Here is a 25,124-nt window from a genome sequence, read left to right as displayed (position 1 = left end):
CCGCCCCCCCCTAAAAAGCGTTCCACCATTTTCATTTTTTTCCTTTGGTAACCCAACTCCCCTTGGTGCAGAGGGTCACATTGGTGTGCCAATCTGGCGCCGGGGTGCCCAAACCTTACTGCCCCACCCACTGGGGGGGCCTGTCCCACCATTTTTGGGGGCCCTCTCCCCCCTCACCCAAATGGCTGGCGGGGGCACCTCATGCAGGCCTCCCCGGGCCTCCTACAAACAGCTGCGTGAGGTACACCCCACCTCCATTTGGGTTGGGGGGGGAGAGGGCCACCACAAAAGGTGGGGCAGGACCCCCAATAGATGGGGCAGTAGGGTTTGGGCACCCTGGGGGCAGATAGCCACACTAATGTGGCCATCTGCACCAAGCGAAGTTGGGTAAACAAAAAAAAATATACAAAATCACAGGCTGCTTTTTAGGGGGGGCTGAGGGGCACCCTAAATTGGTAGCGAATGATGTACTGCAACGGGGGGTGGCCCTCCGCCCCCCCCACCCCAAATGGAGGGCCCCACCTCATGCAACCCTCCCTGGGGGCTGATATCTGCTCCTAGGAAGGGGCATCTGACCCCAGGGAGGGATGCAAGAGGTGGGGCCCCCCCTACCTGCCGCCAGGAAGGGTTGCATGAGGTGGGGCCCTCTATTTGGGGTGGGGGGGGCTGAGGGCCACCCCCCGTTGCAGTACATCATTCGCTGCCAATTTAGGGTGCCCCTCAGCCCCCCCTAAAAAGCAGCCTATGATTTTGTATATTTTTTTTTTTTGTTTACCCAACTTCGCTTGGTGCAGATGGCCACATTAGTGTGGCTATCTGCCCCCAGGGTGCCCAAACCCTACTTCCCCATCTATTGGTGGTCCTGCCCCACCTTTTGCGGTGCCCCCCCCCAATGGCTGGGGGACACACCTCATGCAGGCCTCCCGGGGCCTCCTCCAAATGGCTGCGTGAGGTACACCCCACCTCCATTTGGGGTGAGGGGGGAGAGGGCCACCCCAAAAGGTGGGGCAGGACCCCCAATAGATGGGGCAGTAGGGTTTGGGTACCCTGGGGGCAGATAGCCACACTAATGTGGCCATCTGCACCAAGCGAAGTTGGGTAAACAAAAAACAAAATACAAATTCATAGGCTGCTTTTTAGGGGGGGCTGAGGGCCACCCTAAATTGGCAGCAAATGATGTACCGCAATGGGGGGTGGCCCTCAACCCCCCCCACCCCAAATGGAGGGCCCCACCTCATGCAACCCTCCCTGGGGGCAGATATCTGCTCCTAGGAAGGGGCATCTGACCCCAGGGAGGGATGCATGAGGTGCCCCCCCCTATCTGCCCCCAGGGTGGGTTGCATGAGGTGGGGCCCTCCATTTAGGGTGGGGGGGGTTGAGGGCCACCCCCGTTGTGGTACATCATTCGCTGCCAAGTTAGGGTGGCCCTCAGCCCCCCCTAAAAAGCAGCCTATGAATTTGTATTTTGTTTTTTGTTTACCCAACTTCGCTTGGTGCAGATGGCCACATTAGTGTGGCTATCTGCCCCCAGGGTGCCCAAACCCTACTGCCCCATCTATTTACGGTACATCATTCGCTGCCAATTTAGGGTGGCCCTCAGCCCCACCTAAAAAGCAGCCTGTGATTTTGTATATTTCTTTTTGTTTACCCAACTTCGCTTGGTGCAGATGGCCACATTAGTGTGGCTATCTGCCCCCAGGGTGCCCAAACCCTACTGCCCTATCTATTGGGGGTCCTGCCCCACCTTTTGGGGTGCCCCCCCCGCCCCCAATGGCTGGGGGACACACCTCATGCAGGCCTCCCTGGGCCTCCTCCAAACGGCTGCGTGAGGTACACCCCACCTCCATTTGGGGTGAGGGGGGAGAGGGCCACCCCAAAAGGTGGGGCAGGACCCCCAATAGATGGGGCAGTAGGGTTTGGGTACCCTGGGGGCAGATAGCCACACTAATGTGGCCATCTGCACCAAGCGAAGTTGGGTAAACAAAAAATAAATACAAATTCATAGCCTGCTTTTTAGGGGGGGCTGAGGGGCACCCTAAATTGGCAGCGAATGATGTACTGCAACGGAGGGTGGCCCTCAGCCCCCCCACCCCAAATGGAGGGCCCCACTTCATGCAACCCTCCCTGGGGGCCCCCCTCCTGGCGGCAGATAGGGGGGCCCCACCTCTTGGATCCCTCCCTGGGGTCAGATGCCCCTTCCTAGGATCGCGCGCCCTGCGCCCGATCCGTGACCAGCAATGCCTCATATGTGGTTTCCTTGGAAAGGGGAGAAAGTCCCCTTTCCAGGGACATCACTTTTTGATCAATCCCTGGTGGTCCAGTGGGCCCCAGGGCCCCAAACCCCCTCCCACCTCCCACCTCCCCTCGATTTTTTTTTGCTTTTATTTATTTTTATTTTCACCCCTGGGGGCAGTGATTATCTGCCCCCAGGGGTCTCTGGCGCTGTGGCCCCATGCCTTGGGGCCACAGGGGGAGGGGGGCTGCTTACCTAGTAAGCAGCCCACCCTCCCCCTGCGTCACAAATGGATCTTCATTGATCCACTGGAATTGCTGCCCGCGGATCGTGCGCCCTGCGCCCGATCCGCGGGCAGCAATGCCTCATATGTGGTGTCCTTGGAAAGGGGAGAAAGTCCCCTTTCCAGGGACACCACTTTTGTTCCATCCCTGGTGGTTCAGTGGGCCCCAGGGCCCCAAAACCCCTCTGACCTCCCTCCATCCCTCGATTTTTTTTTGGTGTTTTTATTTTTTTATTTTCACCCCTGGGGGCAGTGATCATCTGGCTTCGGGGGATTAGATAATTATATGTATGTGTGACTAGGATTATATCCAACCTTGCTCTGATATAGAGTAGTGAGGGGTAAGCAACTCCTCAGTACCAGGTCCCTGGTACTGTCTCCTTTGATCCTTGTGATTCAACCCTTTTGCGAGTTTGCTCCCCCGAAAACAAAAAACATTGGGTTTTGGCCTGATTTGTTAATACACACTTAGCAGAATCCACAAACATACCACAGCCTGCACCAACCCTATGCACTGCCATTCACAAAGTATTGTCACTGGCAACCTATGCACAACAGCTTCACAACATTGGGCCTACTTCAATAAATCTGCATACAGCAGAGTAACCAACCACATATAAGCTGCACTTCAACCATACCCTCTTCCATACGCACATTACGTACACACTGCACCCTGTGGTTACACTACACAACTTCTCACTGCACCATCTCCGCTGCACACCAAATACGGTAGCATATTGCAACTATCACCACAACCATGGAACGCACTACACACTTTGCAACTCACTTGTGGTCCTGTAGCACGTTGACAATGTGCTCCACACCCATTCTCCAAAGATCACCACCATGTGCCTGATGCACTGTCAAACCTGCATTGTTCCAGTGGGTGTGCTCCTGGCACACATTCCCCGCATTGTAATGCAACCATGCATATCAGCATGTCACCAACTACCACTGGCACCAGCACTCCTAACCAACCTCCACACCACAATGGATATGCACAGCGTTACATACAACAGTTACCATAATGTATAAACATTACACTGTCTCCAGCACCCCTACACCCTTTCATTCACATACTATTGTCTTACACACTTCCACTCAGAAAGTATTGTGTCACTGCCAACTTAACCACAAAATCTTTACAACATTGCCCATACTGCAAGCATTGTGCACACAGCACACTATCCAAGCATATAAACTGCCCTTCAACCATACCCTCTAACATACTGACAGTATGCAAACACTGCACCCAGTGCCCAAACTGCGTGACTTTTCACTGCAGCATCTACAACCACAGTGCACCGCCATGGAGCTATGCAGCAACAAATTTCAACAGTTACCATAATGTACAAACTAAACACTCTCCTGCACCCCTGCGCAATTTCAATCACATACTATGGGCGTACCCACTTCCATTCACAAAATATTGTGCCACTGCCAACCTACCCACATTCTGTTTGCAACACTGGCCATGCACCCAATAATCTAGCTTTGAACACACCCACAGCAACGTAATGCCACCATGCATGTCACCATGTCACCAACTACGACAATCCACATACTCACCACTTCAAACAGCACTCCCAACAGCACTCCTACACACAACCTGCGCACCGCCATGGAGCTATGCAGCAACAAATTGCAACAGTTCCATAATGTACTAAATACACCCACAGCAATGATGCCATCATGCATGTCACTATGTCACCAACTGTGCATGCCATGCGCCCATTAGTCTACTCCTTCCACAGAGCCACTGCAACTTCATTCCCCCATGCATGCCACCATGTGCCAAACTATCGCATTCCATCCGCAGCGCACAGCCACCCATGCTCCCACCCAACCTATGTCATGTGCAATTCACTCACCTTCTGCAATTGACCTGCCACCACCCGCCACGAAAAGAGGTTGCCGCAAACTGTTTGCGGCAGAAGCTATGGGGCCGTTACTACAACTGCCTCCAATCACGACACAAAGTACTCGCCTTTCTAGGTACCCGCGAATTGGCGCAATACGCGTGAATCCTGCAGGCACTCCTCCATCTTCTTCCACCTATGTACATATGTCACATGAACCACTTCTCACTCCCCCACTTGTTCCCTCCCTTATTTCCGCCAACACATTGCATTCGGTACAATTTCCAGACCCTTCTGCCACTGCACTGTCTTCCGATACACTGGCTTTCCCCAAAAATGTTGACGCACATCACGCTTCCCTCCAGCCAACCACCGGCCGTGTCCAAACTTCTCCGACAGCACGCCGTACCGCGAGCCAATGACATTTCTGTCCACTGAGCGAACAGGGAAATGAGTCCGCGGAGATATCACTCATTTTTTGGGATGTACATTTCAGTTCTTTGCAACAAAAGTACTGGTCGGATTTCCACCAAACACACACAAAAGCACACTTTCTGGCCCAAGCCCCCGCTCCTACTGCAAATTTGGTGAAAATCTGTCCAGCCGTTTGGCCTGTAGCCGTGTGCAAAGTTTTTCCCTATTAAGTCTATGACAAAAAAAAATGTTTTGGGATTACCCCCCTCCTATAACTTTGCTCCCCTCCCCCACACAAAACCTCACCCAACTTGGCGAAAAAATTCAGATCCGACCATATACTTTTTTTGCAAAGTTTGGTGAGGATTCATCCCGGGGGAGTGAAGTTATAAGCTGCTGAACAAAAGTGCTCTTCCTATGAGTTGAGCAACTTAACCATAACTACACGCCCGAAACCATAACTACACGCCCGCTACCGCGGGCCGTGTAATATATGTATGTATATATATATATTCACTGAAAAAAACATTGGTAAGGTGCGGTTAAGTTGCACAGATTTAATGCAACAAAACCCTTGAAATTTAGGGGATGTGAGAAGCCATGACCAGCTAAACTCAGCACGCTCCCGTTGATATCTCCCATAATGCTATGTCCCCCATAATGGCATTTTGTATGTCATTTATTTTATTTTTATTTATTTGCATTTATAAAGTGCACAAGCAGCCCTGGGGCATTGTGGCGCTGTTGCAGTGTGCTTAACTTAACATATGAAAACACATCACCAGTGGTAAAGCATGGAATAAAGCAGATACAGAAGGAGAATGTACTTTTTTGCTGTTAGTGGGTTACAGAGAAGCAGCAAGTAAATTCAGGCAGATACAAATGCAGTAGATACATTTAACACAAATGTGGTAGATACATTTAACGGAACAATAGTGGTTTTAGTGTTTTGCGGAAAGTGGAGTAGGATCTTTCATTTCTTAGTGTGGTGGGCAGGGCATTCCAGTTTTTGGGGGCAAGGTGCTGATAACTGGACCCCCCTGCTTTTGTTCTTTTGAACGTGGGAACATAGATCTGATTGGAAAGGTGGGTTTTTGTAGGTCTGTTAGAGGAATTGAGTGAGATTATTTCAGATAAGAAGGGTGGGGCGTCTGATGAGAGGCATCTGTGAGTGATGGCCAGGGATTTGAATAGTATGCATTCCGTGAACGGTAGCCAGTGGGCATCTTTCCTAGCTTGGGAGATATGTACCCAATCTCAAAGTGGTCGACTTGCGTGTAGGCGACTTTGTCCAGGATCTTGAGAAAGAATGGCACGGTGGTGATAGGCCTATAGTTGTTGGCGATTTCTGTGTCTAGAGTGTTTTTTGTTTTTTAGAAGGGGGCACACCCAGGCTTCTTTTAGACTGTCTAGGACAGTGTTGGATTTGAAGGATGCATTAATGAAGGATGTGAGAAAAGGGGCACTAGTTTCTGTGGAGTCTTTAATTAGTTTGGCTGGGCAGGCATCTCCTTTGCAGTTGGAGGGTTTGATTGTGTTCATTATCTCAATTAATTCAAGTTCAGTTTCCCTAAATTTAAATGGAGTTATGGGGTCTTTAGTGGTAGGAGGTGCTATGCTGGGGGTGGAGTTGTGTTTGGGGCTGGTGGTTGCTTCAATATTTTGTGGTGCTCTTTGATTTGATTTTTTCTTGCAAGAGTAGGAATTTGTTAAGTAGGGCAGATTGTATTGAGTTGCACCAGGATTGGTCTTTAATGACATTGTGTGATTTGGTGGCTGGGGTGGTGAGTTCTTTGAAAATGGCAAAGAGCTCTTTGGATTCGGAAGTAGCATTTGTGATTCTGTCACTGAATGAGGCAGATTTGGCTGTGATTATGTTTTTTTTTGTATTGAGAGGTGACTTTTTTATAAGCGGATAGGGTGGATTCAGATGGTGATCTCTGCCAGGTGTTCAGCGCTTTACGCTTCAGAGTGCAGAGTTCTTTTAGTTCCGAGGAGAAACAAGTGTTGGCATGTTTCATAATTTTAGCTTTTTTCTTTGTAGTGGGGCGATAGTGTCTATAGCAGCGCTGATGGTGTGTTTGTAGATGTCTGCCAGCACAGATGGGTCAGAGGATTCAAGATCAGTGGTGAGGGTGTTGAGATGAGGTATGATCTTTTCTTTAGTAAGATTTTTTGTGGTTCTTGCCAGGGCTGGGGGGATAAGGTTAGGTTTGTGCACCTTGGTGGTGACAGTGGGGATGAAGAAGTGAATGAGGTGATGGTCAGACCAAGGGGTGGGGGTGACGGAACTGATGTCAATACCACAGTTGTGGTCGGATATCCAGTCAAGGATACATCCTTTGTTGTGCATGGGCGTATTTATTTTTTGGTCGAAGCCTAGTTCTTGTAAGGCTAGTGAGAGGGTTTTAGCTGGTTTGTCCTTTTTATCATTGTATCCAAGGTTGAGGCCCCCTAGAAGAATGCTTTTGGATGTGGTCTTAAGGTTTTCTGCGAAGAGGTGAGTGAGGTTGTCCTGGAAGTCCATTAGTGGGCAAGGGGGGCGATAGACCAGGTTGATGGTGAGGGTAGTGTTGGGGGAGAGTGAGATTTTCCTAAGGAAGTGATATCCGACAGGGGGTCCAATTTTATGTCCCAATACATGCAAGCAATGTGGAAAAACTGCGGTGTCACTTAAAAGTTCTCTACAGCATACCATCCACAAACCAATGGACTGGTTGAAAGGTTTATGAACAGCATGATAGTTGCTTTAGAAGAAGCCCTTAAAAGGAAGTGGGACCTTCTACTGCCATGCCTTCTCTTTGCTTATAGAGAAGTCCCTCAGGAGGGAGTTGTATTTAGTCCCTTTGAACTTCTTTATGGCCATCCAGTCAGAGGTCCTTTGGCCCTGATTAAGGAGGGGCTGGAGAGTGCTCCTTCCCCGAAGCCAGTCAGAGTGACTGACTATGTGATAGGTCTCGAGAAAAAAAATGTCTCACATGATGGCAGAAGCTAATGATTACTTGAAAGCAGGTCAGGCTCTGGTCAAATATTGGCATGACCAGAAGGCCAACATTGTTGAGTTCGCTCAAGACCAGCTTGTTCTAGTTATGGTGCCAACAAGACAAAGGGCCTTGCAGGACAAGTGGATAGGACCCGTCAAGGGTGTGGGAAAACTTGGAGAGGTGAACTATCTGGTGGACTTAGGCAGACCTAAGGAGGCTCCCAGAGTCTTTCACACCAACCGTGTGAAGGCCTATGCCTCTAGATCAGAAGTGGGAGCCTTGCTTCAAGCTTCAGCTCAAGAGGAGGATGAGAGTGAACCTCTACCTGGCCTACTCAGAGGCCAGCATTTAGATGAGAAAATAGAAGGAGTTAATCTCTCTTTTAATCTGACATCTGAAAAACAGGAGAAGTGAAATTTTCTGTTAAATCAGTTTGCCTCTCTGTTTTCACTATCACCAGGCTTGACCCCTTGGGGCCAGCATGATATTCTAACTGGTGACTGTTTACCTGTGAAAAGCAGAGGTTACAGAATGTCAGGCCATGTAAGGACCTACATAAAGGAGGAGGTCAACAAGATGCTTGATGGTGGGGTTATAAAGTCATCTAATTGGTCTAGTCCAGTTATTCTAGTACCAAAGGCAGGATCCAAGAAGTTGAGATTCTGTGTGGAATATAGAGCTCTAAATGCAGTTACAAAGACTGATCCCCATCCTTTACCAAGGACAGATGAACTGGTGGATAACTTGGTGCAGCCAAGCACCTCAATACATTTGATCTTACGTCAGGCTATTGGGAAATAGCCCTGACAGACCATGCCAAGGAGAAACCTGCATTTTAGACCCCAGCAGACCTCTACCATTTGAAGTTTATGACTTTTGGATTAAAGAATATGCCTGTTACATTCCAAAGATGGTTAATGAAGTGCTGAATGGGATGGAGGACTTCTGCATGGCATACTTGGATGACATTGCATTGTTAAGCCCTACTTGGAAAGAACATGTTGACCACTTAGGATATGTATTGCAGGCTCTTTAGCGGGCCCATCTGACCATGAAGGCAAGTAAATGTCAAATTGGTCAGAGCAAAGTGGTCTACCTTGGTCATGAGGTAGGAGGAGGTGAAATAAGGCCATTGCCTAGAAAAGTACAAGCTGTACAAAACTGGGCCACCCCTACTACTCAAACCCAAGTGAGAGCCTTCCTAGGTCTCACTGGGTACTACAGGAACTTCACAGAGAACTATGGGACCATAGCTTATCCCTTGAATGTAGTCTCCTCTCCAAAATTCCCTAAGAAGATCAGATGGAATGAGGAGTGCACTCAAGCCTTTGAAAACTTGAATAAAGCCCTTTGTCAAACTCCAGTCCTAAGAGCTCCTGATTATCACCAACCCTTCATTGTGCAAACAGATGCCTCCAATAAAGGTATAGGTGCATTCCTTAGTCAACTGGATGAGAAAGGTAGGGAGCACCCAATTTGCTTCATCAGCAGGAAGCTGAAGGAACCAGAAACAACGTGGGCAACCATTGAGCGTGAATGCTTTGCTATTGTGTGGTCTCTGAAGAAGTTTAGACCATACTTGTATGGATCTACTTTTGTGATTCAGACCGATCACCAACCCTTGAGATGGTTAATGCAAATGAAAGGGAAAACCCAAAACTACTAAGATGTTTAATCTGCCCGCAAGGGTTTGATTTCACCATTGAGCACAGGTCAGGATGTCACCACCAAAATGCTGATGGTATCTCTAGGATGATTGACCGACTAGAGTGAAGAGATTCATCCAGGATTAGATTAAATCCTCCTGTCCCTTTGTCTGGGGGGGGGGGCAGTGTTAGGGAGAATTCTCCAGAATGGCTAATTTCCCTTACCTGTCGAGTCCCTCAGCAGCTTTGCTGGATTTCTAGGGTTTCATTTTTCTATCTGGTAAGAGTGTGAGCCTTTTGTTCCTACTCTTACATGTGTGTTGCTGTGTGTTGTACATTTTTGTGCTCATGGACTATGGAGTCTCACCCACTCCCTAGGCATCATCTTTTTACTGTGTGTCACACAGCACCTTTAGTGCAGTGACACAGGGTTGTCTTTTTAGACTTCCCACTTTAAACTTCATTTTCTGGACCTGACTACTGTCTCCCAGAAAATGTAAAGTTGCCATTGACTTTACTAGTCTTTTTAAATCTACAGACCCAGTACACTCTTTCTTCAAATCGAGTACTGGAAGGGTTAATAGTTATCCCTTTTTGTCTAATTCTCATGGGACATTTTTATGTTCCCCTTTGTCTAAGATTTGGCTGGTGGCAGTGTTATCTACCATTTTTATTCTACCGCGGGCTATGAATATAGCATCGGTACCGTTAGAGTCTATGACTCTAACCTGCTGGAACCCTTTTATTTTATTTGGTGCGTTTCTGGTCAGGTTTATTCGCCATTTCTTTTTGTAAAGGTCTTTCTCGGTTTTACTCTGCACGCCAAACCAGGTTTGGTTTCTTTGTTCACCGTCCTTTGGCGGGCTTCTGCACAGAAGCCCTCCTTAGGCACCTGAGTGTCTGGGTGGACAGGATGTGAGGGAGGGGTTTGAGGCCCCCTGCACAGGGTCTCCTGGGAGACCCAAGTCACAATCTAGTTTGATTGGCTAGGTGGCTGTCCTGCAAGGACAGCCACCCTGCTGTGTGATTAACAGCCAAGCTCTGTGAATAGGGGATTTGGTGCATAGAAAGGCAGTCTCTGGGACTGGAAGGCAGAGTCACCACTGGAATGAGAGAACCAATGAGGAACTTAAGAAAGATGACTACTGCAACTACTGGACATCCCGGTGAAGCCCTGCTGCAGGTCTGAATCACCCGAAACTCCAACGACAGAGAAGATCTGCAAGGAATCTTCTTCCCTTGAGCTTGGTGAAACCAACAAGCTCGCCAAACACCAAACGCCGGCCTCCCTCTCCTGGTCGAATTTGCTGTCCATCGCTGCAGTGAACTGGATAGTCAAGAGGAACGGAACCTGTTTGGGTTTTAAGGAGCGCACCTTTTATTCGACGTTTTGCTCCGCTGCTGGCTTCTTCCCTGGGCAGTGCAGGACCGTCCAGACGTCCTCCTTCTTGTCACCATGACTGAAGCTTCAGGAACCGCAAGCCTGCGGGAACTGCCAGAAACAACTGCCTCAGCTACAGCATTCTTCTCCATTTAAGGTACTGTTCACATCTGGTCATTCATTCCGTCCGACCGGGGTGAAAGTGCATGAAATCTTTCGCCTATCCGAAGGCTTGTTCTTCTCTTCTCCTTTGAATAACTTTTCTTCCGACCAACTTCGTTTTAAACTTCAGGCAAAGACGTAACCGCAAACTACTCTGAACTGTGTGATCCTCTGCAAAGACTCTGAACCATTAACATTGTCCCAGGCCTATTGACTTGAATCCTAGTTGCAGTAGCCTTTTCTAGATTGCCCTGCCTATAACTAGTTGGTGTTGTTGATTTTGAATAACCTTGTCTTTTCTCCCTTTTAAGTTGCTGGAGTGCCATTTTGCTCACACTTCATTTTGAGCTTAACTTGTCCAGAATTGATTGGATGTTATTGTAGTATATTAAGATTGTGATTTTCTGCTGCTTTATAATAGTGAACTGTTTTATAACTGATGGTGTAAATAAATGTATATTCTTTTACTCAGAAACCTTGAATCAGTGTTTGTTTGAACCATAATAATTGCTGTCCTTTGTGTAAATTCTTGAACTGCTCACTTTACTCTTGAGATAAGTCTGGCTGCTCAACCATAGCTACCACTTTACTGTGTTGTACAGGCTTGTACCAAAGGTGAAATTGTACTTACACTTGTAGTCTTATTTGTGTGTGTTGTTCCCAAAGGCTACTGCATATGATTCTGCCTAACAGCCCATATGTGTCATTGTTAAATCAATATTTGGATTACAGAAGTTAAACCAAATAAAAAGGTGACTAGGTTCGCGATATCGACACATCAGATTAGAAAATAAATTGCCAATGTGCCTGTACCTGTGATGATTTTGGTATGATACAGCTTCAATCATTTGTTTTAAATCGGCCACATATAAATTGGCACCACTGGACTTGAATTCATCCCCATGCATATCCCCTTTATTTACCCAAAATGTTTTCCTTCGAAAATAAAATAGTTTTTGGTCTTGGCAGTTTCTGCTATTTGGAACACAAATGGACTGCCAAATGTTTGTTGGAATGGCCATAAATCAAATACTTAAACAATAACCTTGAGTGCTTCCTTCTCCAGAATATTAGTGTAATGATTTTCTATATCCATGCTAAATAAGCCATTTGTGGTAATTGCTGATGAAATGCCATCTTTCTTTTTATTATATTTGTTGAATTCTGAATATATGATGTAATTATTTCAACATAAGACTGTTGTAGAAGGTGTTTCAAGGTCTGAACAAATCCCTGAAACAATTGGCCTATTGGAGATTTTCCTCATCGTTATGTAGTTTAGGAAGTACATAAACACCCATAAGTGGATGGAAAGTTCTCACAAAAGTTTCAAATCTAATCTAATCTTTAACAACATATTCAGTGCTGGACTAAAATTGCTCCATCAAGTTTTTTTTCATAGTGTTTTTGGCAAAGGGGCCTCATCACGAGTTGTGCACATAGACCGCTAAGCAGTTTTTGCGTTAAGTAAGCAACGCCCCATCACAAGTAGGCGGGCACGTGCACACAGCTCGGGCATTAAGGCAAATAGTGTTTGGCGGTAATAGTGGCTGAAAACCCGAAAAAGTCAGTGAACTTTGTGTTACCGCCGGTGTCACGCGCTATTAGTGTGCGCTACACCATGGGAAATGTGTCACCGCCGGAACGGGAAACAAAGCAAAGGCCATTTTGGAAATCACAATCCACCAAAATAGGAGCCAGTGGAAGCCATCCAGCACAACAGACCTCAGAAAATATCTCAGGAGCGTGTGAGGGGCAAATCTGTCTTGGACAGGGTGTGCAAACCTAAGTGCTCTGACTCAGAACTCACAATACTGGTGGAGGGGGTTATTCCGCACCCGGATGAACACTATGGTCCCTAACAAAAAAGACGTCTCAGAATGGCGTAACCACATCTATGGAGACATCAGTCAGAAAGTCCCTGTGTCAGGCCGTGTCTCCAGGGATGGAGAGGACTGCTGCAAGTGATTTAATGACATGTGAGCCCGTGTCCGGGGCCTCCTGTACCAGGAGTGAGACCATGGGGACTGGTGAAGAGTCACCACTACCACCACCGGAGCTGGCACCTTGGGAGGAGCAGTCCACCACCCTCATTGACATGGTATCCATTGAGGGAGTGGGAGGAGCGGACGCAGGCAATGGCACCGAGGAGGCCAAGGTGAGTACCCCCTTGCAAGTTGTATTGTAAATAGGCCACCACTCCATCCCCAGTGTGAATGCCTAACAATTGTGCACTGTGAGTGGGTGCAGTGCATGTGATTGACCACAGCCACCCACGACTGCACCCTTGTACCAGTGCACCTAGGTGACCAATGGGATCCAGAGTTGTGAGTAGGGCAGCCAAAGGACACATCTAAGCACCATGGCACACACATGAGTGGTGGGGGCACAGCAACGTCAGGTGAGTATGTGTAGTTCCAACCCACCCTCACTGCCTGTGGCATGCCAGCTGTGCATTTGCATCATATGCATGATAAGGCTATGCCAACAATTCCAAAGTGTGTCCCCACTCATGTAGTATTCCCCAGTAATGCCAATTTATCATGAATACTGAACAGGTCAGGCCCAAGCATGATTGAAACTGTCCTGTACACCCACCCTATAAACCTTGAAATGCATGAAAATTATTTGAGGTGCTCTGTCCTCATGCCATACCCTATGTCCCCTAAAGGCATGCAGGCATCATCCGAGTGCAACATGGACAAGGAGGATGAAGGTCCATCCCAACATCTGCCCAGGTGCGCATCCACCAGCAGCTCCACACCACGAATGGCCCGGCGGACACACCAAGGCGGAGGACCCACCCCACCACACCAGGGGCTCACCACCTCGGTGCACAAAAGTCACCAGGGGCTCACCACCTCGCCGCATACAAGCCACAAGGGCCACCTCACAAAGCCTATCCCAAGCCACCGGGCGTCACAGGATGTTTAAGTTGCCACAAGTGCAACCAACTCAGATCAGGGTGCCTCATCCATTAAAGGCACCCCTCACACACACACTATAGTGGCGGATGAGGACACACCCTCATATGGGTCATCTGCTGGCAGCCCCTCCATCCACGGAAGCCTCACAAGACAGCCCAGCACCACAAGCACCAGCAGCTCCACAATACTACGTAGACCTGCCAGGCACAGCAATCCTACTACCCTGCATAGACCTGCCAGGCACAGTAGCCCCAATACCCTGCGTAGACCTGCCACCTGCCAGGTGCAGCAGTCCCACCACCCCGCTTAGACCTGCCAGCCACAGAATCCCCACTACACCGCATAGACCTGCCAGGCACAGCAGCCCCAATACCCTGCATAGACCTGCCAGGCACAGCATCCCCGCACGGGATACAGGAACAGGTCTGGTGTATTGCAGTCATGTCATGCCTGGATGTGATGGAGGCACGCCAGATGGGGATAGAAGGCATGGCCAGTGAACAAAACAGCCACATCAAGGCCATTAGCAGTGCGATTAGGGGGGCTGCCAAAACCATGGCACATGAAATGCCCGCACATGTAAGGTTGTAGAGGGATAAACCTTGGCACTCACAGGGTTTGGCCAGCGAGTACGCAAATTATGTGAGGTGTAATCTGCGCATGCAGAACAGATGTGTGAGGCAAATAATCTCCTCTGCCAGAAGCTGCAGTTGACTGCATCAGTGGCATCCACCTCCACCACCCCAATGGAGGGCACCCTACAGGGGTCACCCAGGCATAAGTCACTGTGTCATTTACAGCGGCACTCACCTGAAGGAGGAGCACGTGGGAAGTGACAACATCTCGGTTAGATGGACAATGCACTGTTGGCCTGAGGGCTGGGCACATGGTCCCATATGCACTGTGTTCGGAGAGGGGGATATATGTGCTGGGGAGTTGCTGGGGGGAGGGGGTATGTGTGCTGGGGAGTTGGTGGGGAGAGCGGGGTATGTGTGCTGGGGAGTTGGTGGGAGGGTTAATTCCACTTTAATTAAAACACGTTCAAACATGACAGAAAGCAAGAACATTCATGATTGTGTACAAGTACTATTTATTTTTCAAGTGCTCTTCCTGACATTTGCCCATCCACCAATTCAGAAATAGTTCTCAATCAACGCCTGTCTGGCCAACCTCCCCTCCCTCAACCCTTCCCTGTGTGCATTAGCCCCGGCAATGAGCACATGGTCATCGTCACTCCCTTCACTTGGGTGTTGCTCATCTGCATCAGGGGGTAGTGGTACATCCCTTGGCAGAAGATGTTGTGCAGCATGGCACAAGTGAGTACAATCTTGCCAACTTTCTCTAGCGCATACATCTGTGCCCCTCCAGTACAGTCCAGACACCGGAATCATGTCTTCAACAAACCAAATGTACTTACTACACAGATGTGTGTCCTACTGTGGGCATTGTTGAATGCCAGCTCTGCCGCAGGTTGTGGATTCTGCACAGGGGTCATCAGCTAGGTGAGCTGTGGGTATCCTGAATCACCTGAATGGGATGAAATGTGTACCTGAGGGCGAGGTTGCTTCACTGGGTGTGCAAGGAATAAGCATCAATACACTATGCACTGTGGTCATCTTCGGGTGCAGCGGCAACATGCAATGTGATTGCCTGATTGGTATTCATCCATCATCTTTCAGGCCATGCACCATCTGAACCGTACATGCACCCTGTGGGATTGAGTGGTCTGTCCTGTTACAGATTACATTTGCCTGCACATAGGATTACTGGACTTCCACCAGTGGATGATGACCTATGTGTATGGGATTGTGTGTGACACTTATGCTCAACAAGTACCTTCATGTAAACACGTATCCTTTGAATATGGTGTATTATGTTCCACAGGCTTGCTCTGCAATGTGTGCCATGTCCCTTGTAGCCCACTTTCTAGATGCACCACTCCCTGGTTTTGTTTGGCACAGTGGTGCATCCATACCATCAGGATGAGGCTCCCGTCATGAATGGCTATTCAGGGCCTGTGGTGATTTGGTTTTGGTTGTGCATGTCTCAGTGGATGTTGAAACATTCGATACATGGCAACAGTTCTTGTTTTGTTTCAAGTGCATGTAAACGTGCATTCATGGGTCACTCTATCCAGGATGCTTATGTTTGGATTTGATCATGATCATCTACAGTGCTTTACTGGATGGGTATTGCATTCTTCTCACTTTGCATCCCTGTGTGGTGCCATGGGTGAGGTTGCTCTTGTGTGTCAGGGTGTAAAACAGAACTGCAACACAGACAAGGTGCATTCTGGTTGTTGTGGTCATATGTGTTATGGTGTTTTGAGAAGTGTGTGGCCATCACCTTGTGTGGGTCCAGGTGTGTTGGAAAATGTGTAGGGGAACTTGTGTGCCACCTGTATATGGTACTGGTGCTGTGATGGCACTGGCTGTGGCTCCTGGTGGCATGCAAGGCTTCCTGTGGCTCTGCCCCCTTACATTTGTTGTACGTTGACATGTATTTCAGGAACGGTTTGTACTCACCCACTATCCATGTACGTTGGCCTCTGTGCCCCTCCATGTAGGCTGGAAGTGTGTGTTGTGCATCACCATAGAGTTGTGGGTGGATCCAGGGTAGCGGGCGCAGCAGTGGCTGATGGCCAGGTCTGGGCTGCAGGTCATCTGCATGTTCAGTGAATGGAAATGCTTCTTATTCCTGTAGGCAGCCTCATGGTCCTGGGTGCAACCAGTGCAACATGTGTGCAGTCTATGGCTGCAATGACGCTGGGCACCTGGCCAATCACATAGAAATGTGCCTTGAGTTTGTTCACCTGTGCCAGGGTGGTGGGCAATGCAATGTGTTTGTTCACATGGCGCAGCAGTGCATCCAGAACCTGGCCCAGGACTGCACTGAATGTGGACTGGGCCATGCCATGCATCATGGCAACTGTGTGCTGTCACCTTGGATTGTGTTTAGCAACTGGATGATGGTAGCCCTGTCCAGCCTGTACTTGGCTACCAACTGACCATCAGTCAGGGCCCAGGGTGTTGGTCTGATCCTGGGGATGGCTGACCACCTCTCTGGGGCTGGTCCCCTTCTCCTCCTACCCCTTACCCCCCTGTGCTCCCTGTGCCCTGTGCTGGATGTCATGCCTCTGTAGCTCCTGGCACAGCATGTAGCGGTCCATATCAAGGCTCCCGGCTCCAAATGGCAACATGGTGTTGGGGAGTGTGCTTGAGGCATGGGGGGATCTTTTGTAGGCCTCTTGTGTGCATTGTTTGCACCTGTGCCTTTATTGCTCTCAACTTCCTGCTCCTAATGGCAACAGGGTGTTGGGAAGGTTGTTTGGGGCCTGGGTGGGTCTGTGTGCATTGTTTGCACCTGTGCCTTTATTGCTCTCACCTCTCTGCGTCTAATGGCAACAGGGTGTTAGCAAGGGTGATAGGGGCCTGGGTGGGTCTTTTGTGGGTCTCTTGTGTGCATTATTAGCACCTGTGGCTTTGTCACTCTCACCTGTGTTCTTTTACCTCCAGCATTTGGCCGGGGGTATTTTCAGCACTATTAGTGCCAGTTTCTCGGTGCTAGTAGCGCCAATACTGTACTTGTGATAGGTCTGTGATAGTGTGCTGTGTTGTCAACGCGATTACATCTGGCTGTAATAGTGCCAAGCTGGAATAGCGCTGGCTGGATTGCAGTCATGATCCGGCGGAGCGGTATTGGTGGCGTTAATACCGTTACTGTGGGATTTAAAGGCTACTCCTTTACTCCCCTTGTGTTTTCATGTCAAATTCCTGCAAAAATCTAGTTATGTATCAAAACCTTTGTGATTTTCTAGTAACTGCCATAATGTTTTAGCATGGAAGAAAAAGCATTTCCATCCATATTTGGTCTTAGGAAATGCTAGTGTAACAGCCACCATTTAGAAATGACCCTGCCATAATGTGTGCCTCTCCCTGTTCCTGTTTCAAAAAGCATACAGCAATGACCCTTGTTTCAGGGCATTTAAAAGCACATCTAACTTGTGAATTCAGGATGCCCTTTTAAATGCACTTTTGTAACGCCCTATTATTGTGCAATTGAACAGGGGGAAAAGGCATCTAAAAGAGGGCTTCAAAAATGCGCTCATTCAGATGACCTTTGTAAATTGGGTTTCTACTTTGTTTGCACAAGTGCAGAGATGCGCTAGCCAATCTCCTAACTTACACCCAAAAAGGTTCAAGAATTTGGCAAAGCATCTTCACCTTTCACACTTTTTTTTTTACATATTCAGTTTTGATGATAATGCTGATTCGGCTATATATTGGATTGCAAGTTAAGTGTTTTTATGTGGGTGCTACAGAGTTTTAAATCATTTAAGCATATTGCAGAAAGCCCGATTCAGATAGTCTGCTGTTTCATTGTTACATGGAGCCAGCCAGCCTTTTTAGGAGTCTCCCCTGCTCAGCAGGCTGTACAGACAGTCCCAGGAATAATGGCGAATGAAAGAAATCAATATGCCTTAAAATCAAAGCAAGTTAATCGAGTGTCTGTAATGTGGACACTTTTAAATTACTTTTCTTCCTTTTAAAACGAGGATCTAAAACGGAACTCAAATAACTGCAGGAAGGGGTAGTGAAAAGAGAGCAAGCATTATCAACAGGGCATGCTTCAGAGGGTCTGAATGTGCACCTTCGTGCCAGATCATAGATGTGACGAATTGGATTTTGCTTAGCAGCAGTACAAGGGTGAGCAGGGACAAAATGGCTTGCTAAGCCCTCCGACTTCTACAAACCGAAACACAATGCAATCATGAAGGTAAAACAGGGACAGTTAAGAGATATACCTCCTTTGCCTTTTTTGGTAATGCAGGTCGAGGGGAGGTTATGCTCCTAAGAGGGGTGTGAAGGTGCACCCGTAGTAACCCAAACCCAAAAAATACAGTATCACACTCCAAAAATAAAGGAAATGTCCAATCTATGGTCTTTACGAATGTAAACACTTTAATAAAACACACCGGCCCTCATTACGACCCTTGCGGAAAGCGACTGACCGGAGCGCCACAGCGTAAATAGCGTTTCCGCCATTGTACGAAGGAGCAAAGTGCGGCCCATTCCGACCCATCGGGCACGAGCACCACGCCACGGCGGAAGTGCAAAGTCCGCGATGGCGGAAATGACCCCAAAACGGCCCACACCGCCGCCGTACGGCGCCCTAGGTGCAATACCGCCACCCCTCTTAGCGGTCACCGCAGTGTGCGCCTACCGGAAAGTACGGTGCCCGGAAATATACGGAAACGGAAGTTAAAACATGGGCCCGGAACGGGAAACATCCCGGCGTACACCTATAAAAACACCAAAACCACACAACCACTAAAATCACTACCCTGAAACACACCCCAACCCGTCAACCACCCTAGCGAAACCACGAAAAATGGGAAAAGTAGCGAAGAAAGCGTGCGACCGCAAGCGGCAGGTCCACTTCTCCCGTGAGGAACTCACCGTGCTAACAGAGACCCTCCAGGAGAATGCAGCCGTCGTCTTCTCCACGCAAATGACCAGGACGGCACTTGCAAACAAGAAGGCCATATGGGCTCTGGTGGCACAGCGGGTAAGTGCGGTGGGGACCGCACCCCGCACCCCACAGCAATGCCGCAAGCGATGGGACGACCTGCGGATACGCGTCCGCAGCATACTCTCTGCCAACCGCAACATTGCCACAGCCACCGGGGGAGGTCCTGAATCACCCATCAAGTTGACCCCCTGGGAAGAAATCTGTGCCTCCACCATCGGAATGGAGAGCATAGAGGGAGTCGGAGGGATGGAGAAAGGAGTGCAGACATCCGAAGATTCAGGTAGGTGGGCCAGATAAAACAATGCCAAATCCACAAAGTCCAACCATGTGAAGTACCATGCGTCCACATAGTGCAACAGAAACACATGTCCAGGAGAACGTCCACACACATCGGCCTGAAAGCGCACGTCAAAACCCACAATAAATACATAAATAATTAAAAACCCCTAATACACGCACTACACGTGCAGCAGGCACACCCTAACTGCAGGCTGCCAAACAACTGCACCCTCACTCCACACACAAATCAAAGCACCTCCAAGACCCCGACCCAAATCACCCTCAGGCACCACCCCAATGCATGTGATACAATGCCATTCCAATTCCCACTGACCCATCAATAACCCTCGCCCTCCTTTACTCCACCACAGGGTCCGATCCAAACGACGAGCTACAGGACACCCCTACCAGCACACCTGCAAAGAGGGCCAAGACCAACGGCCAGAGACCCTCCACCTCAGCTGCACGCATCAAGACACGGCAGCAGCACAAATCAGGTGGCAGCACAGAGGAGGGAACATCAACAGGCACCCCAGCAGCCAGCATGGCCACAACACCACCACCACAGGTCCCCCCAATGGATGCCACAGAAGGCACTGCCTCTGGTGGCAGCAGCACCATAGGTGACACCCCATTGATGGCAGCATGCTCGGACACAGAAGACGGGGATGTCGAGGTCAGATCCATCCATGTCCCAATCCCCCTGTCTGTCCCCTCCCGTACAACATGAGGATACCACGCAGGTGCAGCCACAAGACGACGACTGGCCATCCCCCACAAGCCCTGTGGCAAGGCAACATGAGGACAACAGCCCCTCTGTGACACCCCCGCAAATGGCCATGGCCCAGCAGAGGCAACAGTCCCTCGACAAGTTAATCGTCCAACAGCAGCAAATGGCCACACTCCTCAAGGGCCATGCCGATGAATGTGGGGGCACCAAGGCAGACATAGAAACATCAACAGAGACACTTAGGGCAGAAATGGAGAGAGGTACAGAGACGCTAAGGGCACAAATTGAGAGTAGCACCGAGAGCCTGAGAGTCCAAATGGAGAGTAGCACCGAGAGCCTGAGGGGGGAACTGCATGCGACGTCCAAAGACGTATGTGCCGAACTTGCCGCAGTGCGCCGTGTGCTCACTGAGCTCTCGCAAACCCTTAGGGACATGCATGGACGTGAGCAGGCAGACACATCATCCGTTGCAAGTTCCGTCCAGGGCAGCCCCCAACGTAGATCTGGAAGGAACCTGCGCTCCACAGGCAGGGGTGCCCCTGATACCCGCAGAGGGGGCATGCAATAGCGACAGCCCACTGACAATGAGCATCTTTGGACACTGGTGTTCGGGTGGGAGGTAGGAGGGTGGAGGGGGTGTGTTGGGCTCACTTGGGTGGCGGGTCGATAGGGTGTTCAACATGATATCACATATGCCATAAAAAGTGCACGATCAACCAATGAGAAGTGTGGACATTGATCTTTGTGTACTAGGCCATCATAGGCGTACAGTCCATATTGTGCATGTCCCAGACACACGCAGTGCCACGAGTCCCGTGTCCATGCATCAGCCACCAGGCGTGAGTGCTAGAAGCATACATCAATGAGATGCTGACGAATGTCACGGCCCTCCGGTGCCTCGCAGACTCCATGAGGTGCTGCCACATCCCCACCCTCATCATGACCATCATCAGGTGCTTGCAGTTCTGCATCAGGGGGCATGGGCACATTTCTACGTACGCACATGTTGTGGAGCATGACACATGCCATGACCATCTTTGCAACCTTCTCATGGCGGTACAGGAGTGCCCCGCCAGACCTGCTGAGGCAGCGGAAACGGGTCTTCAGTAGGCCGAATGCCTGTTCTATGACTACACGGGTACGTGAGTGGGCATGGTTGTAGTCCTCCTCATGCTGGTCCCGTGGGTTCCGGACTGGTGTGAGGAGCCATCTCTTCAGTGGATATCCAGCATCACCTGTATGTGGACGAGAAACGTATGATGTGGAATGCCATTGATACGTACGCACACCCCCCCCCCCCTTCCTGGCAGGTCATTGACAAATCACATACCCCACATCATCATGCATGTAATGAGACTCACCGAGTAGCCAGGATCTGTTCCCTGCGTGTGGTTCCATGTAGCGTGGTATTGTAGAGTTCCTCAAGACCATAGAATCATGGGTTGATCCAGGGAATCGGGCACAACAATGTGTAATGATCCTGTTGGAGTCACACACCATCTGTACATTCAGGGAATGAAATTGTTTTCGGTTGCGGTACTGGGCCTCCATGGCATGTGGGACGACCAATTCAACATGGGTGCAGTCGATGGCACCAATGCAACCCGGTATGCCGGCAAGTGCATGGAATCCCACTTTTGTGTTGGTAATTTCCTGCTCCGAGCGTGGTAGAGAGATGTAGTCGTCTGCGTGCTTCAGGAGGGCATCGAGCACTTGCAATAGTGTCCGTGAGAACAGTGGCTGAGAAATGCCATGCAACTGTCCGACTGTGTGCTGGTAGGTGCCTGTGGCCAGGAAGTGGAGTACAGACACCACCTTCAGTAGGGGTGGGATGGCGGTTGGGCTATCTATCATGCTGACAAGGTCAGCCTGTGTCATGTCCACAATGGCGGCTATGGTGTCCCGGTCCAGACGGTAGAGGGTGTGGATCTGCTCATCAGTGAGGTTGAACGGATGTGCTCGGAGGCGTTGAATTGCGGGCTGCCTGCGTGGTGGTAGTGGCTGTGCTGGTGGGCCTTGCTGGCCCTGCCTTGGCCTCCTCCTCCTCCTGCGTCTCCTCCGTGCGGCTGGTTGTAGTTGGTGTTCGTCTACTTCTTGGAGTCGGAGCACTTGCAGTGCTATCAGGTCCCCCAGGGCCAACATCGCGAGTCCTGCCGGTAGCATTTCGGTGTGGTTGTGGGAGGAGACTGGCTGTGCAATTTATGTGTTTTCAGGCTGTATGGCCTCCACCTGTGGTGATTGATTCCACCTGTGCAAACTGCTCTCCCCTTTGGCCGAGCACGTCCCGCGCACAACGCTGCAATTCGGGGAATTGTATCTTGCTATTGCAATCATGTATTAGTACCCGATGGCCGTGTAAGATTGGTTGATATGTTCATTCTGCTGTGGTCCCATTGTTTCACATACTATCTGTGCAGTCGCGAACAGACTTGTGAGGGGTCAGTGGGACGTAGTACTCGAGTAACGGTGGGCCCTCATGCATCACTGTACCGAGTTGCAACGACGGGCGGGGCGTCCCATTCGTGGGTGAAGGCAGTTGCCATTTTCACACACAGCCGCACTCGATGGGATAATTAGTGATTTCAAACGGCCACAGATGCCTTTTCGACGTGATGTTGCAAATGAGGAATTCGAAGGGCGGCGCTTTCGGTTTCCAGCTAGCGGCGAGGAGATGCCCACAGGTCTGACTGCAAATGTAACGTTCTATTGTTCTATGTCCTTGAGACAGGGCCCATGGCGAGGGAGCAATGATTGATATGAATAGTTTGGGATGCGCAATAGCTACGTGGGCGATGAGGCCGTCCGTTCCCAAATACATGTTACTTCACAACACTGGAATTACGGCCTGGGGCACTGTGGATTTAGCAGGCTGCATAACGCACAGACTCAATGGATGTTTCTAATGTCATGTGAGTAATTATTCAGGCATTTTGATCCCGGGATGAGGGAATGATGGATGGATGCATGGGCAGGTGATTTGATACAGAGTTTGCCATGTACAGGGCTTCTTGGGATCTATCCGCCTCCCCTACGCTATGTGATGCAGGGCTGCCATAGTGGGACCATCGTCCATCTGGCCTTGTTGAGCCCTCCCTGTCTCGAGGCGCCCTCAGACACTCGTTTGCGATGGTGTTTGCACCTCGATATAGATGGTTATGAGTCGCAAGTGGTTTTGGGGTGGTGATGTTCCTTTGGAGTGGGCTGGCATGCATATGGCTGTGGATTTCGTGTGATCATTGAAGTGAGTTGTTGGTATGTAGTTCTGATGGCCATTCTGTTCTTTTTCTTTTCTTTTGGTTGACAGGTATCTCCTCCCCTTTTGCCACTGCCATCTGTATGCCACTCCTGCAGATGGATTTTACTCCCGACACCTGCTGCTTCGTGTTAATCAGTGGAGCAGCATTACGATCTTATGGGACGATCGCCAATGGGCCACATGCCCTTACGCAGTACTGGTGGCTCGGAGCAACATTTCGGCCTTTCAGCTGGACTAGTGCCTCCCCATTGGGACGGCCCTGCGGTTCTGTGCGCTTCCATGTTGCCTTTTCGGACGTGAATGTGGCTCTGTGTACCATGGGGGAACAGGGCGACACACAGGTAGTGGCTGGTCATTTCTTGCGGAAGCAGCCCACAATGGTGATTGGTGTTTTGGATTTCATGGCCTGATGGCTGTATGTGCTTGGTGATTTTGATGTGCATAAATATCTATTCTGATTTGGCCCGTGTAGCGTTTTTCTTTGCAAGTGATGTGGCATATGCCTATTTGGGGGGCGATGTATTGTGAGGAGATCTGCATTGGGTTCCAGCTTCGGGGTTTAGTTGCGTGGTACTGTGCTGTGCGCGTTTGCCTACGAAGCCCAGTGAGGTCAGGGATGGGGGCTGCCAATATGCCAGTTTGAATGTTGTCATGCTCAGGGGCGGGGGATTGGGTTTTGTGTAACAGATGCCGGTCAGCCAGGTGGACTGGTTGAATGATGTGGTTTTCGGAATATTGCTGGTCACAGGTGCCTGTGTTTGCGTACGTTTCTTGGTGGGGGACTGTGGTCATGTCCATTGGGATGGCTTCTGTATTCGTGCCATCTGTGCCCTGCAGCTCCCATTGGCCCCTCTTGTGTTTCTTTTGTTCGTTGGCATGCATGGGTGACTTGTACATTTCAATGGTTGCATTGTGGCTTCGTTGCACCTACGGGGAGTTGTACTTTGTGGGCAGGGAGCGGTGTACAGGCACTCAGTGGGGCCGTTTACGGTTGATTCGCGATGCCGTACTTCTCGCCATGGCAGGAATGGTACATTCCGCCATGCCTGATGGCGTTAGGTACATGTCCGCTAGGGTCGGAATTGGCGTACCGTTGCACCATGGTGGTGTTTGCGGTTTGGCATGGCGCGCGCGCGCGTGCTTGGTGCAGTTAGCGTTGGCGTTCACTACGGTGTCGCTAATGGCTTCGTACTTTGCGGTGACGGGTCATAGTCGCACCGAGCGCTATTCGATGGCGGTATTGCATTTCCGCCATCGTTTTTCGATTTCCGCCAGGGTCGTAATGAGGGCCACCATCTGCAAGAGAAACAAAAGAGATTACTATACCAAAAACCACCCCAGAGAAAAGACAGAGAAGATGCGACAGACTGGAGAAAGTAGCACTTCACGCTTAGTTCCACAGGTGGTAGGTAAGGTACTACCTAAAGGATATCTTATG

This window comes from Ambystoma mexicanum, chromosome 7p, assembly GCF_040938575.1.
Source record: "Ambystoma mexicanum isolate Mex_15411 chromosome 7p, UKY_AmexF1_1, whole genome shotgun sequence".
Taxonomy (NCBI): domain Eukaryota; kingdom Metazoa; phylum Chordata; class Amphibia; order Caudata; family Ambystomatidae; genus Ambystoma; species Ambystoma mexicanum.
The sequence above is the reverse complement of the archived record's forward strand: the minus strand, read 5'-3'. Positions refer to the sequence as shown.